Source organism: Trachypithecus francoisi, unplaced genomic scaffold, assembly GCF_009764315.1.
Source record: "Trachypithecus francoisi isolate TF-2019V2 unplaced genomic scaffold, Tfra_2.0 Contig01554, whole genome shotgun sequence".
Classification (NCBI taxonomy): Eukaryota; Metazoa; Chordata; class Mammalia; order Primates; family Cercopithecidae; genus Trachypithecus; species Trachypithecus francoisi.
Genome location: NW_022681439.1, coordinates 1,124,768 through 1,137,343, shown reverse-complemented (window position 1 = coordinate 1,137,343; position 12,576 = coordinate 1,124,768). Strand labels below are relative to the sequence as shown.

The window sequence follows — 12,576 nt, the reverse complement described above, 5'->3', positions numbered from 1 at the left end:
TAATTGTTATAAAAATGATACCCACTTTGGAACAGTTTTTCAAACATGGAATATGTCAAGTGAGAAGTAAAAACTCACTTCCACACCAGCCCTATTCTCATTCCCAAGAGGTGACTACCCTTTATCATTTGGTTTTAAGGTGGACAGGAAGTAGGATTTATTGGTGGGCCTTAGGAGAGGGCAGCACAGTAGAAGCCCTCATGAGTGCTGGGCCCACCACCTGTCCGGAGGATCAGGATTGGGAGTGTACTTGACCCCATAGCTATCTGGGATAAGCTGCTTCTCAGCCATTATGTCTTCAAATTCATCCACACTGAACTTGGTAAAGTCCCACTTCTTTGAGAAGTGGATATTCTGGTGGCCAGGGAACTTGAACTTGGCCCTGCATAGGGCCTCAGTCACATGCTCTTTTTTCTGCAGCTTGGTGCGGATGGACATGATGACTTGGCCAATGTGAACCCTGGCCACAGCACCCTGGGGCTTTCCAAAGGCACCTCGAATACCTATTTGGAGCCTGCACTGAGGGTAGTGCAAGGTCAGAGACATGAACATCCATCTGAAAGGCCTGTCTCAAGGTCCCTTAGAGCAACCCATACAAGAAACAGGCTGCATACACTACCAAGGAAGCTGCAGTTTGCAGCTATTGCACACTGGACCCCCACGAGGAAAGGAACTCCATTAGCTCAATTAGCTGCAGCCCTTTATCATTTTTACATGTAACCTACTATCTGTTTCTTCTTCGTATACAACCACATGTGTATATTACCTTTTTATGGTAACAAAATATATATGCCAATTGGAATATGTGTAAATAATTTCTTTAAAAAGCATCTTGTATTTGGTTTTTAAGAAAATGCATTTGAAAATAAAATCTGATATGGTTTGGTCCTCTATCCCCTCCCAAATCTTATCTTATAGCTCCCACAATTCCCATGCATTGTGGGAAGAACCCAGTGAGAGGTAATTGAATCTTGGGGGTGGGATCTTTCCCGTACTGTTCTCATGATAGTGAATAAGTCTCACGAGATCTGATAAAATAGGAGTTTACCTGCACAAGCTCTCTGGCCATCCATGTAAGATGTGACTTGCTCCTCCTTGCCTTCCACCATGATTGTGAGGCATCCCCAGTCATGTAGAACTGTGAGTTTTCCATTAAACCCCTTCCATTTGTAAATTGCCCATTCTCGGGTATGTCTTTATCAGCAGTGTGAAAACAGACTAATACAGTAAATTGGTACCAGTAGAGCGGGGTGTTGCTGAAAAGATACTCGAAAATGTGAAAATGACTTTAGACCTGGGTAAAGAGGTTGGGACAGTTTGAAGGGCTCAGAATAAGACAGGAAAATGTGGGAAAGTTTGGAACTTCCTAGAGACTTGTTGAATGGTTTTGACAAAAATGCTGATAGTGATATGAACAATAAGATCCAGGCTGAGGTGGCCTCAGATGGAGGTGAGGAACTTGTTGGGAACTGGACCAAAGGTGACTTTTGTTATGTTTTAGCAAAGAGGCTTGACAGCATTTTGTCTCTGCCCTAGAGATTGTGGAACTTTGAGCTTGAGTGTGATGATTTAGAGTATCTGGGGGAAGAAATTTCTAAGCAGCAAAGCATTCAAGAGGAGACTTGGGTGTTGTTAAAGGCGTTTAGATTTAAAAGGGAAACACAGCATAAAAGTTGGGAAAATTTGCAGCCTGACAATGCTGCAATGCTGCAATAAGAAAAGAAAATCTTATTGTCTGAGGAGAAACTCAAGCCAGCTGCAGAAATTTGCATAAGTAATGAGGAGCTGAATATTAATCTCCAAGACAATGGGGAAAATATATCCAGAGCATGTCAGAGGTTTTCACGGCAGCCCATTCCATCACAGCCCCAGAGGCCTAGCAGAAAAAGTGGTTTCATGTGCCAGGCCCAGGGTCCCTATGCTGTGCACAGCCTAGGGACTTAGTGCCTTGCGTCCCAGCCACTTCAACCATGGCTGAAAAGGGCCAATGTGGAGCTCAGGCCATGGCTTCAGAGGGTGCAAGCCTCAAACCTTGGCAGCTTCCACGTGGTGTTGAGCCTGCCAGTGCACAGAAGTCAAGAACGGAGGTTTGGGAACCTCCTCCTAGATTTCAGGGGATGTACGGAAATGCCTGGATGCCAGGTGGTGGGGCTGTCATGGAGAACCTCTCCTAGGGCAGTGCAGAAGGGAGATGTGGGGTCAGAGCCCCTACACAGAGGCCCTACTGGGGCACTGCCTAGTGGAGCTGTGAGAAGAGGGCCATCCTCTTCCAGACCCCAGGATGGTAGATCCACCGATAGCTTGTGCCATGTACCTCAAAAATCTGCAAACACTCAATGCCAGTCTGTGAAAACAGCTGGGAGGGAGGCTGTCCTCTGCTAAGCCACAGAGGCAGAGCTGCCCAAGACCATGGGAACCCACTTCTTGCATCAGCGTGAGCTGGATGTGAGACATGGAGTCAAAGGAGATCATTTTGGAGCTTTAAGATTTGACTGCCCCACTGGATTTTGGACTTGCATGGGGCCTGTAGCCATTTTGTTGTGGCCACTTTCTCCCATTTGGAATGGTTGTATTTACCCAATTCCTGTACCTCCATTATGTCTAGGAAGTAACTAGCTTGCTTTTGATTTTACAGGCTCATAGGCAGAAGGGACTTGCCTTATCTGGATAAGACTTTGGACTGTACTTTTGAGTTAATACTGAAATGAGTTAAGACTTCATGGGACTGTTGGGAAGGCATGATTGGTTTTGAAATGTGAAAACATGAGTTTTGGGAGGGGCCGGGGCAGAATGATATGGTTTGGTTCTGTATCCCCACCCAAATCTCACCTTGTAACTCCCATAATTTCCACGTGTTGTGGGAGGAACCTGATGGGAAGTAAATGAATCATGGGGTGGGTTTTTCCCAAGCTGTTCTTGTGATACTGAGTAAGTCTCATGAGAACTAACAGCTTTAGAAACAGGAGTTTGCCTGCACAAGCTCTCTTTGCATGCCGCCATGCATGTAAAATGTGACTTGCTCCTCCATGCCTTCCACCATGATGGTGAGGCATCCCCAGTCACCTGGAATGGGAGTTCTCCGTTAAACCTCTTTCCTTTGTAAATTGCCCAGGCCCAAGTATGTCTTTATCAGCAGCATGAAAATGGATTAACATAAAGTCAAATATAATATGTATTTTAAATGATCTTTTTGATATCTTCAATGAGAGAGAGAGAGACTTTTGATTCCTTTTCTCCAAAATACAACTCAGTTTCACGATTCCTAGAACTTCACTAAATTAATAAGATGTTGGTATCACTCCTGAGCAGTGGGAGACTTGGGAAGGTGGCTTGGTTTGTCTCAACTTCAATCGCAAATTCTTTTTTTTTTTTTTTTTTTTTTTTTTCTTTTTTTATTATTATTATTTTTTTTTTTTTTATTATACTTTAAGTTCTAGGGTACATGTGCATGACGTTTATATCATGTATAACTCCCCAATGCAATCCCTCCCTCTCCCCTCCCCATGATAGGCCCCAGTGTGTGATGTTCCCTTCCGAGTCCAAGTGATCTCATTGTTCAGTTCCCACCTATGAGTGAGAACATGCGGTGTTTGGTTTTCTCTCTTGTGATAGTTTGCTAAGAATGATGGTTTCCAGCTGCATCCATGTCCCTACAAAGGACGCAAACTCATCCTTTTTGATGGCTGCATAGTATTCCATGGTGTATATGTGCCACATTTTCTTAATCCAGTCTGTCACAGATGGACATTTGGGTTGATTCCAAGTCTTTGCTATTGTGAATAGTGCCGCAATAAAAACGTGTGCATGTGTCTTTGTAGTAGAGTAATTATAATCCTTTGGGTATATACCCAGTAGTGGGATGGCTGGGTCATATGGTACATCTAGTTCTAGATCCTTGAGGAATCGCCATACTGTTTTCCATAATGGTTGAACTAGTTTACAATCCACCAACAGTGTAAAAGTGTTCCTATTTCTCCACATCCTCTCCAACACCTGTTGTTTCCTGACTTCTTAATGATTGCCATTCTAACTGGTGTGAGATGGTATCTCATTGTGGTTTTGATTTGCATTTCTCTGATGGCCAGTGATGATGAGCATTTTTTCATGTGTCTGTTGGCTGTATGGATGTCTTCTTTTGAGAAATGTCTGTTCATATCCTTTCCCCACTTTTTGATGGGGTTGTTGCTTTTTTCTTGTATATTTGTTTGAGTTCTTTGTAGATTCTGGATATTAGCCCTTTGTCAGATGAGTAGGTTGCAAAAATTTTTCCCATTCTGTAGGTTGCCTGTTCACTCTGATGGTAGTTTCTTTTGCTGTGCAAAAGCTCTTTAGTTTAATTAGATCCCATGTGTCAATTTTTGCTTTTGCTGCCGTTGCTTTTGGTGTTTTAGACATGAAGTCCTTGCCCATGCCTATGTCCTGAATGGTACTACCTAGATTTTCTTCTAGGGTTTTTATGGTATTAGGTCTAACATTTAAGTCTCTAATCCATCTTGAATTAATTTTCGTATAAGGGTAAGGAAAGGATCCAGTTTCAGCTTTCTACTTATGGCTAGCCAATTTTCCCAGCACCATTTATTAAATAGGGAATCCTTCCCCATTTCTTGTTTCTCTCAGGTTTGTCAAAGATCAGATGGCTGTAGATGTGTGGTATTTTCTGAGGACTCTGTTCTGTTCCATTGGTCTATATCTCTGTTGTGGTACCAGTACCATGCTGTTTTGGTTACTGTAGCCTTGTAGTATAGTTTGAAGTCAGGTAGCGTGACGCCTCCAGCTTTGTCCTTTTGACTTAGGATTGTCTTGGCAATGCGGGCTCTTTTTTGGTTCCATATGAACTTTAAAGCCGTTTTTTCCAATTCTGTGAAGAAAGTCATTGGTAGCTTGATGGGGATGGCATTGAATCTATAAATCACCTTGGGCAGTATGGCCATTTTCACGATATTGATTCTTCCTATCCATGAGCATGGTATGTTCTTCCATTTGTTTGTGTCCTCTTTGATTTCACTGAGCAGTGGTTTGTAGTTCTCCTTGAAGAGGTCCTTTACATCCCTTGTAAGCTGGATTCCTAGGTATTTTATTCTCTTTGAAGCAATTGTGAATGGAAGTTCATTCCTGATTTGGCTCTCTGCTTGTCTGTTACTGGTGTATAAGAATGCTTGTGATTTTTGCACATTAATTTTGTATCCTGAGACTTTGCTGAAGTTGCTTATCAGCTTAAGGAGATTTGGGCTGAGACAATGGGGTTTTCTAAATATACAATCATGTCATCTGCAAACAGGGACAATTTGACTTCTTCTTTTCCTAACTGGATACCCTTGATTTCTTTCTCTTGCCTGATTGCCCTAGCCAGAACTTCCAACACTATGTTGAATAGGAGTGGTGAGAGAGGGCATCCCTGTCTTGTGCCAGTTTTCAAAGGGAATTTTTCCAGTTTTTGCCCATTCAGTATGATATTAGCTGTGGGTTTGTCATAAATAGCTCTTATTATTTTGAGGTACGTTCCATCAATACCAATTTATTGAGCGTTTTTAGCATAAGGGCTGTTGAATTTTGTCAAAAGCCTTTTCTGCATCTATTGAGATAATCATGGTTCTTGTCTTTGGTTCTGTTTATATGCTGGATTACGTTTATTGATTTGCGAATGTTGAACCAGCCTTGCATCCCAGGGATGAAGCCCACTTGATCATGGTGGATAAGCTTTTTGATGTGCTGCTGAATCCGGTTTGCCAGTATTTTATGAGGATTTTTGCATCGATGTTCATCAGGGATATTGGTCTAAAATTCTCTTTTTTGTTGTGTCTCTGCCAGGCTTTGGTATCAGGATGATGTTGGCCTCATAAAAAGAGTTAGGGAGGATTCCCTCTTTTTCTATTGATTGAAATAGTTTCAGAAGGAATGGTACCAGCTCCACCTTGTACCTCTGGTAGAATTCAGCTGTGAATCCATCTGGTCCTGGACTTTTTTTGGTGGGTAGGCTATTAATTGTTGCCTCAATTTCAGAGCCTGCTATTGGTCTATTCAGGGATTCAACTTCTTCCTGGTTTAGTCTTGGGAGAGTGTAAGTGTCCAGGAAATTATCCATTTCTTCTAGATTTTCTAGTTGATTTGCGTAGAGGTGTTTATAGTATTCTCTGATGGCAGTTTGTATTTCTGTGGGGTCGGTGGTGATATCCCCTTTATCATTTTTTATTGCGTCTATTTGATTCCTCTCTCTTTTCTTCTTTATTAGTCTAGCTAGCGGTCTGTCAATTTTGTTGATCTTTTCAAAAAACCAACTCCTGGATTCATTGATTTTTGGAGGGTTTTTGTGACTCTATCTCCTTCAGTTCTGCTCTGATCTTAGTTATTTCTTGCCTTCTGCTAGCTTTTGAATGTGTTTGCTCTTGCCTCTCTAGTTCTTTTAATTGTGATGTTAGAGTGTCAATTTTAGATCTCTCCTGCTTTCTCTTGTGGGCATTTAGTGCTATAAATTTCCCTCTACACACTGCTTTAAATGTGTCCCAGAGATTCTGGTATGTTGTATCTTTGTTCTCATTGGTTTCAAAGAACATCTTTATTTCTGCTTTCATTTCGTTATGTACCCAGTAGTCATTCAGGAGCAGGTTGTTCAGTTTCCATGTAGTTGAGCGGTTTGGATTGAGTTTCTTAGTCCTGAGTTCTAGTTTGATTGCACTGTGGTCTGAGAGACAGTTGTTATAATTTCTGTTCTTGTACATTTGCTGAGGAGTGCTTTACTTCCAATTATGTGGTCAATTTTGGAATAAGTGCGATGTGGTGCTGAGAAGAATGTATATTCTGTTGATTTGGGGTGGAGAGTTCTATAGATGTCTATTAGGTCCGCTTGGTGCAGAGATGAGTTCAATCCTGGATATCCTTGTTCACTTTCTGTCTCGTTGATCTGTCTAATGTTGACAGTGGAGTGTTGAAGTCTCCCATTATTATTGTATGGGAGTCTAAGTCTCTTTGTAGGTCTCTAAGGACTTGCTTTATGAATCTGGGTGCTCCTGTATTGGGTGCATATATATTTAGGAGAGTTAGCTCTTCCTGTTGAATTGATCCCTTTACCATGATGTAATGGCCTTCTTTGTCTCTTTTGATCTTTGATGGTTTAAAGTCTGTTTTATCAGAGACTAGGATTGCAACCCCTGCTTTTTTTGTTCTCCATTTGCTTGGTAGATCTTCCTCCATCCCTTTATTTTGAGCCTATGTATGTCTCTGCATGTGAGATGGGTCTCCTGAATACAGCAGACTGATGGGTGACTTGATGTCTTGTCTTGATCCATTTGCCAGTGTGTCTTTTCTTTTAATTTAGTTCTTCCATTGACATTAAGGTTAATTGTTATGTGTGAACTTGATCCTGTCATTATGATATTAACTGGTTATTTTGCTCGTTAGTTGATGCAGTTTCTTCCTAGCCTCGATGGTCTTTACATTTTGGCATGTTTTTGCAATGGCTGGTACCGCTTGTTCCTTTCCATGTTTAGGGCTTCCTTCAGGGTCTCTTGTAAGGCAGGCCTGGTGGTGACAAAATCTCTAAGCATTTGCTTATCTGTAAAGGATTTTATTTCTCCTTCACTGATGAAGCTTAGTTTGGCTGGATATGAAATTCTGGGTTGAAAATTCTTTTCTTTAAGAACGTTGAATATTGGCCCACTCTCTTCTGGCTTGTAGAGTTTCTGCCGAGAGATCTGCTGTTAGTCTGATGGGCTTCCCTTTGTGGGTAACCCGACCTTTCTCTCTGGCTGCCCTTAAGATTTTTTCCTTCATTTCAACTTTGGTGAATCTGGCAATTATGTGTCTTGGAGTTGCTCTTCTGGAGGAGTATCTTTGTGGCGTTCTCTGTATTTCCTGAATTTGAATGTTGGCCTGCCCTACTAGGTTGGGGAAGTTCTCCTGGATGATATCCTGAAGAGTGTTTTCCAACTTGGTTCCATTTTCCCCCTCACTTTCAGGCACCCCAATCAGACGTAGATTTGGTCTTTTTACATAATCCCATACTTCTTGCAGGCTTTGTTCATTTCTTTTTCTTCTTTTTCTTTTGGTTTCTCTTCTCGCTTCATTTCATTCATTTGATCCTCAATCGCTGATACTCTTTCTTCCAGTTGATCGAGTCGGTTACTGAAGCTTGTGCATTTGTCACGTATTTCTCGTGTCATGGTTTTCATCTCTGTCATTTCGTTTATGATCTTCTCTGCATTAATTAATCTAGCTGTCAATTCTTCCACTTTTTTTTCAAGATTTTTAGTTTCTTTGCGCTGGGTACGTAATTCCTCCTTTAGCTCTGAGAGGTTGATGGAGTGAAGCCTTCTTCTCTCATCTCGTCAAAGTCATTCTCTGACCAGCTTTGATCCGTTGCTGGCGATGGGCTGCGCTCCTTTGCAGGGGGAGATGCGCTCTATTTTTTGAATTTCCAGCTTTTTTGCCCTGCTTCTTCCCCATCTTTGTGGTTTTATCTGTCTCTGGACTTTGATGATGGTGACGTACGGATGGGGTTTTGGTATAGGTGTCCTTCCTGTTTGATAGTTTTCCGTCTGACAGTCAGAAGGACTGTCTGTTGGTCTGTTGGAGATTGCTTGAGGTCCACTCCAGACCCTGTTTGCCTGGGTATCAGCAGCAGAGGTTGCCGAAGATAGAATATTGCTGAACAGCGAGTGTACCTGTCTGATTCTTTCTTTGGAAGTTTCCTCTCAGGGTGACGCCACCCTGTGAGGTGTGGGGTGTCAGACTGCCCCTAGTGGGGGATGTCTCCCAGCTAGGCTACTCAGGGGTCAGGGACCCACCTGAGCAGGCAGTCTGTCCGTTTTCGGATCTCAACCTCCGCGTTAGGAGATCCGCGGCTCTCCCCAAAGCTGTCAGACAGAGTCGTTCGCGTCTGCACCGCCCCTGCTCTTTCCCCTAATGGGCTGCAGCTGTGCGCTGTCCGCAGAGGTAGAGTCTTCAGAGACAGGCAGGCTTCCTTGAGCTGCTGTGAGCTCCACCCAGTTCGAGCTTCCCAGCGGCTTTGTTTACCTACTTAAGCCTCAGCAATGGCGGGCGCCCCTCCCCCAGCCTCGCTGCTGCCTTGCGGATAGATCGCCGCAGACGGCTGTGTTAGCAGTGAGGGAGGCTCCGTGGGCGTGGGACCCTCCCGGCCAGGTGTGGGATATATTCTCCTGGTGTGCCTGTTTCCTTAAAGCGCAGTATTGGGGTGGGAGTTACCCGATTTTCCAGGTGTTGTGTGTCTCAGTTCCCCTGGCTAGGAAAAAGGGATCCCTTTCCCCCTTGCGCTTCCAGGTGAGGCGATGCCTCGCCCTGCTTCAGCTCACGCTGGTCAGGCTGCAGCAGCTGACCAGCACCGATTGTCCGGCACTCCCTAGCGAGATGACCCCAGTACCTCAGTTGAAAACGCAGAAATCACCGGTCTTCTGTGTCGCTCGCGCTGGGAGTTGGAGACTGGAGCTGCTCCTATTCCCAATCGCAAATTCTTATATCAACCATTATTTGTATTCTCTCATTCTATCTTCTTGATAAAATCCCCCGATCTCAGGAAGCAGCTTGTCTCTTCTGTAACCAAAGTTCCACTCAGAGTTGCTCACTTTATTTTTATAGAATAAACTCTTTTGGGGAGGGTTCCTTTACATTTTCCCATGCACTGGTAGCGTAAAGGCTGGCTTTTTTTTTTGAAAGGCTAGGCACTTCCCTCAGCTGTCTGTCTTAACAAGAACTTTTGCAATTCTTTAGGAAATGGGAATAGGAAATAACATAAGTTCCTAAATTCCATTAGGGTAATGATGACCATAGTAGAGGTTCAAAGCATAACCAGTGTTCATCAATTTCATATGGAAGGCCTGGTTAAAAAACAAAAACAAAAAGACACTCCTTCTTACAAACCAATGCTTTTGCGGTAATAATTTTACAATAAAAAATTTTCTTACGGAATAAAATACTAGTGTTTTTACATTGGATCTTTAAACTACTAGGAGGATGATTTTTTTTCTTTTAAAAGGCATCTTGATTACTCAGTTTGGACATCACTATAGTATCAGCAGGAAAAGAATCTTTTCTTGATCAATGCTCTGTAAATGAACAAGCACACTCGCTGGTACTTGGGTTGAGTCCACCGGCAGACTCTTTCAGAGGGGACTTTGCTGACTCTACGTTTTGGATATGAGCAAAACCATGGCTTAGTGATAAATCCCTTTGTATATTAATAGAAAATTCCTACCTGAGAAACTCTATTTGGTTCTTGTTAGTCTGTCTCACTAGGTTTTGAGCATTTACTAAAGACAAACAAACAACAACAACAAAAACTAGAGAGAAGAGTGGGGGAAAGCCCCATCATCAGTTAATCAGCTCTAGGAAATGGAAACTCTCCAGGGACTGGACAATAAGCATAGGAATGACGAGCTTCATCTGCTGCCTAGGGAACGTTACTAACCCATTTATTTAAACTGTATTTAAACGTGCATTGATAGGAGCTAGGGGTAATGTATTTTTCCACGAGTCATCTAACACTGTTACTAGCAAATAATCCCATTTGTTCTATTTCCAACCTGAAAGGTGTAACATAAGAGAACAAAAGTGGGCAAAAATATTAAGATGGTCCATCTTCTATCTGTAAAATCCCTAAACCCACATGTGCTGCAAGATTTGAGCCAATGGAAGTGATGAGGTGACGAAGGAGAACAGGCATGGCGTATGCCAAACCAATACATCTTCCCATGGTCTTCTTAGAGTCCTACATTCCTAAAATCAAGTAGATTCGAGTCAACCATTTCCCAGGGCCAAGTCCTCTATAGGTAAATTACTAAACACTATGAATGACTTGGCCAAATGCTGTGTTACCTGTTTAGATTATGCTTTGATATAATAGTTAAGCAAGCACCTAGATCACTGAACAACTTATTTATAAGTACCTGCAGGCTATTCATTGGCATAGAAGACATTCTCCAATCCTGAGATTTAGGACAATATTGAGTTTCCCGAGGATGTCCACCCACTTGGTAGAGGCTGTCTAAAGTAGCCACCTACTCAGACAGCCCAGAGAAACACCGCAATTCACCCTGACAAGCATAAGTAACTTGAAGATTTGTTGCTAGTTCTTATTTTTAAACATCTTCCGGTTCAAGAACTCTAGCACTCCCGGATTCACCCAAGGTCATATTAACAAAATCAAACTCCCCGCTTAAACAGGTCAACAGGGTGCCATAACCAAATGTGTGTTCCACTTTTTGTGTCCTTTAAGAGGACATAGACTAATAGGTAGAGGATATTCCCAATTTTATTTTATTTTTCTACTTATGTTTTTGTTTTGTCAGGAGAGAAAATGAGTTAAAAAAAAAAAGTTTGGTTTTGATAGCTGAACTCAAAGCTAAATAAAAAAAATTAGAAAGGAAAAAACATTTTTTAAAAGTTTGATTTGATTTGTGGTTTTTCCTCTTACTGTTTCTGTGTGGGTCAAGGAGACTTTACATATCTAGTTATGGCAATATACTATTATTTGTATAAAGTTATGTTGTATTTTCTATGTGGCTATTTATTTATTCATTTGTTACTAATATTCCATTGTGCATCAAAGATGTGCCACATACTGTTCTAACTGAATTCAGGTATCTTTTCTGATGACCATATTTCAACTATGTAATTGTTTTATTAAGCTATATATATGTGAGTGTATTTATAGCTTAACCAATATATATGGATATATATATTTTGTTGTTGTCATTTTTGTTTATTTGTTTGAGATGGAGTTTTTGCTCTGTTGCCCAGGTTGGAGTGCAATGGTGCGATCTCAGCTCACTGCAACCTCCTCCTCCTGGGTTCAAGAGATTCTCCTGTCTCAGCCTCCCAAATAGGTGGGATTACAGGCCCCCGCCACCATGCCCAGCTAATTTTTGTATTTTTAGTAGAGATGACGTTTCACCATGTTGGCCAGGCTGGTCTCAAACTCTTTACCTCAGGCTATCCACCCGCCTCAGCCTCCCAAAGTGCTAGGGTTACAGGCATGAGCCACTGTGCTCGGCCTTTTTGTTTTTTGTTTTGAGACAGAGTCTCATTCTGTTTCCTGGGTTGGAGTGCAGTGGTGCTCACTGCAGCCTCGACCTCCTGGGCTCAAGCAATCCTCCCACCTCAGCCACCTGGATAGCTAAGACCATATGTGGGCTTCACTATACCTGACTAATTTTTAAAATTTTTGTAGAGATGGGTCTCCCTATGTTGCCCAGGGTAGTCTTGAATGCCTGGGCTCAAGCAATGCTCCCACCTCGGCCTCCTCAAATGCTGGGATTACAGGTGTGAGCCACCATTCTCAGCCACCTTAACATTCTCTACAATAATCTGGTAATTTCCCTTTGGACTTGGCAATACAATTGCAGAAAGGGGTTGGATATTAACAGAAACGATTTCAAGTAATTGGGAACAATTGGCACTTGCACATCTTCACACTTTTCATTTGCAAGGAGAGTAATAAAACCCCAAGTAATTATACTCAAATGGCCCTCCAGCTGTGTTCTTCTGCACACATCAATCACAGCCTCTCAGTGTTCCGCCAGTCAGACCGGCCAAATTGCCCATCTGACAATATGGCAATTTGGGAAT

General features: G+C 42.3%; 1 non-coding gene across 1 annotated transcript; it reads right to left on the bottom strand.

Moving 5' to 3' along the window:
* Positions 1–563: 563 nt before the first annotated feature.
* Positions 564–697, bottom strand: LOC117063552. The gene has a single exon (XR_004428985.1). It is a non-coding gene; the product is annotated as a small nucleolar RNA SNORA70 (small nucleolar RNA).
* Positions 698–12,576: the final 11,879 nt, after the last annotated feature.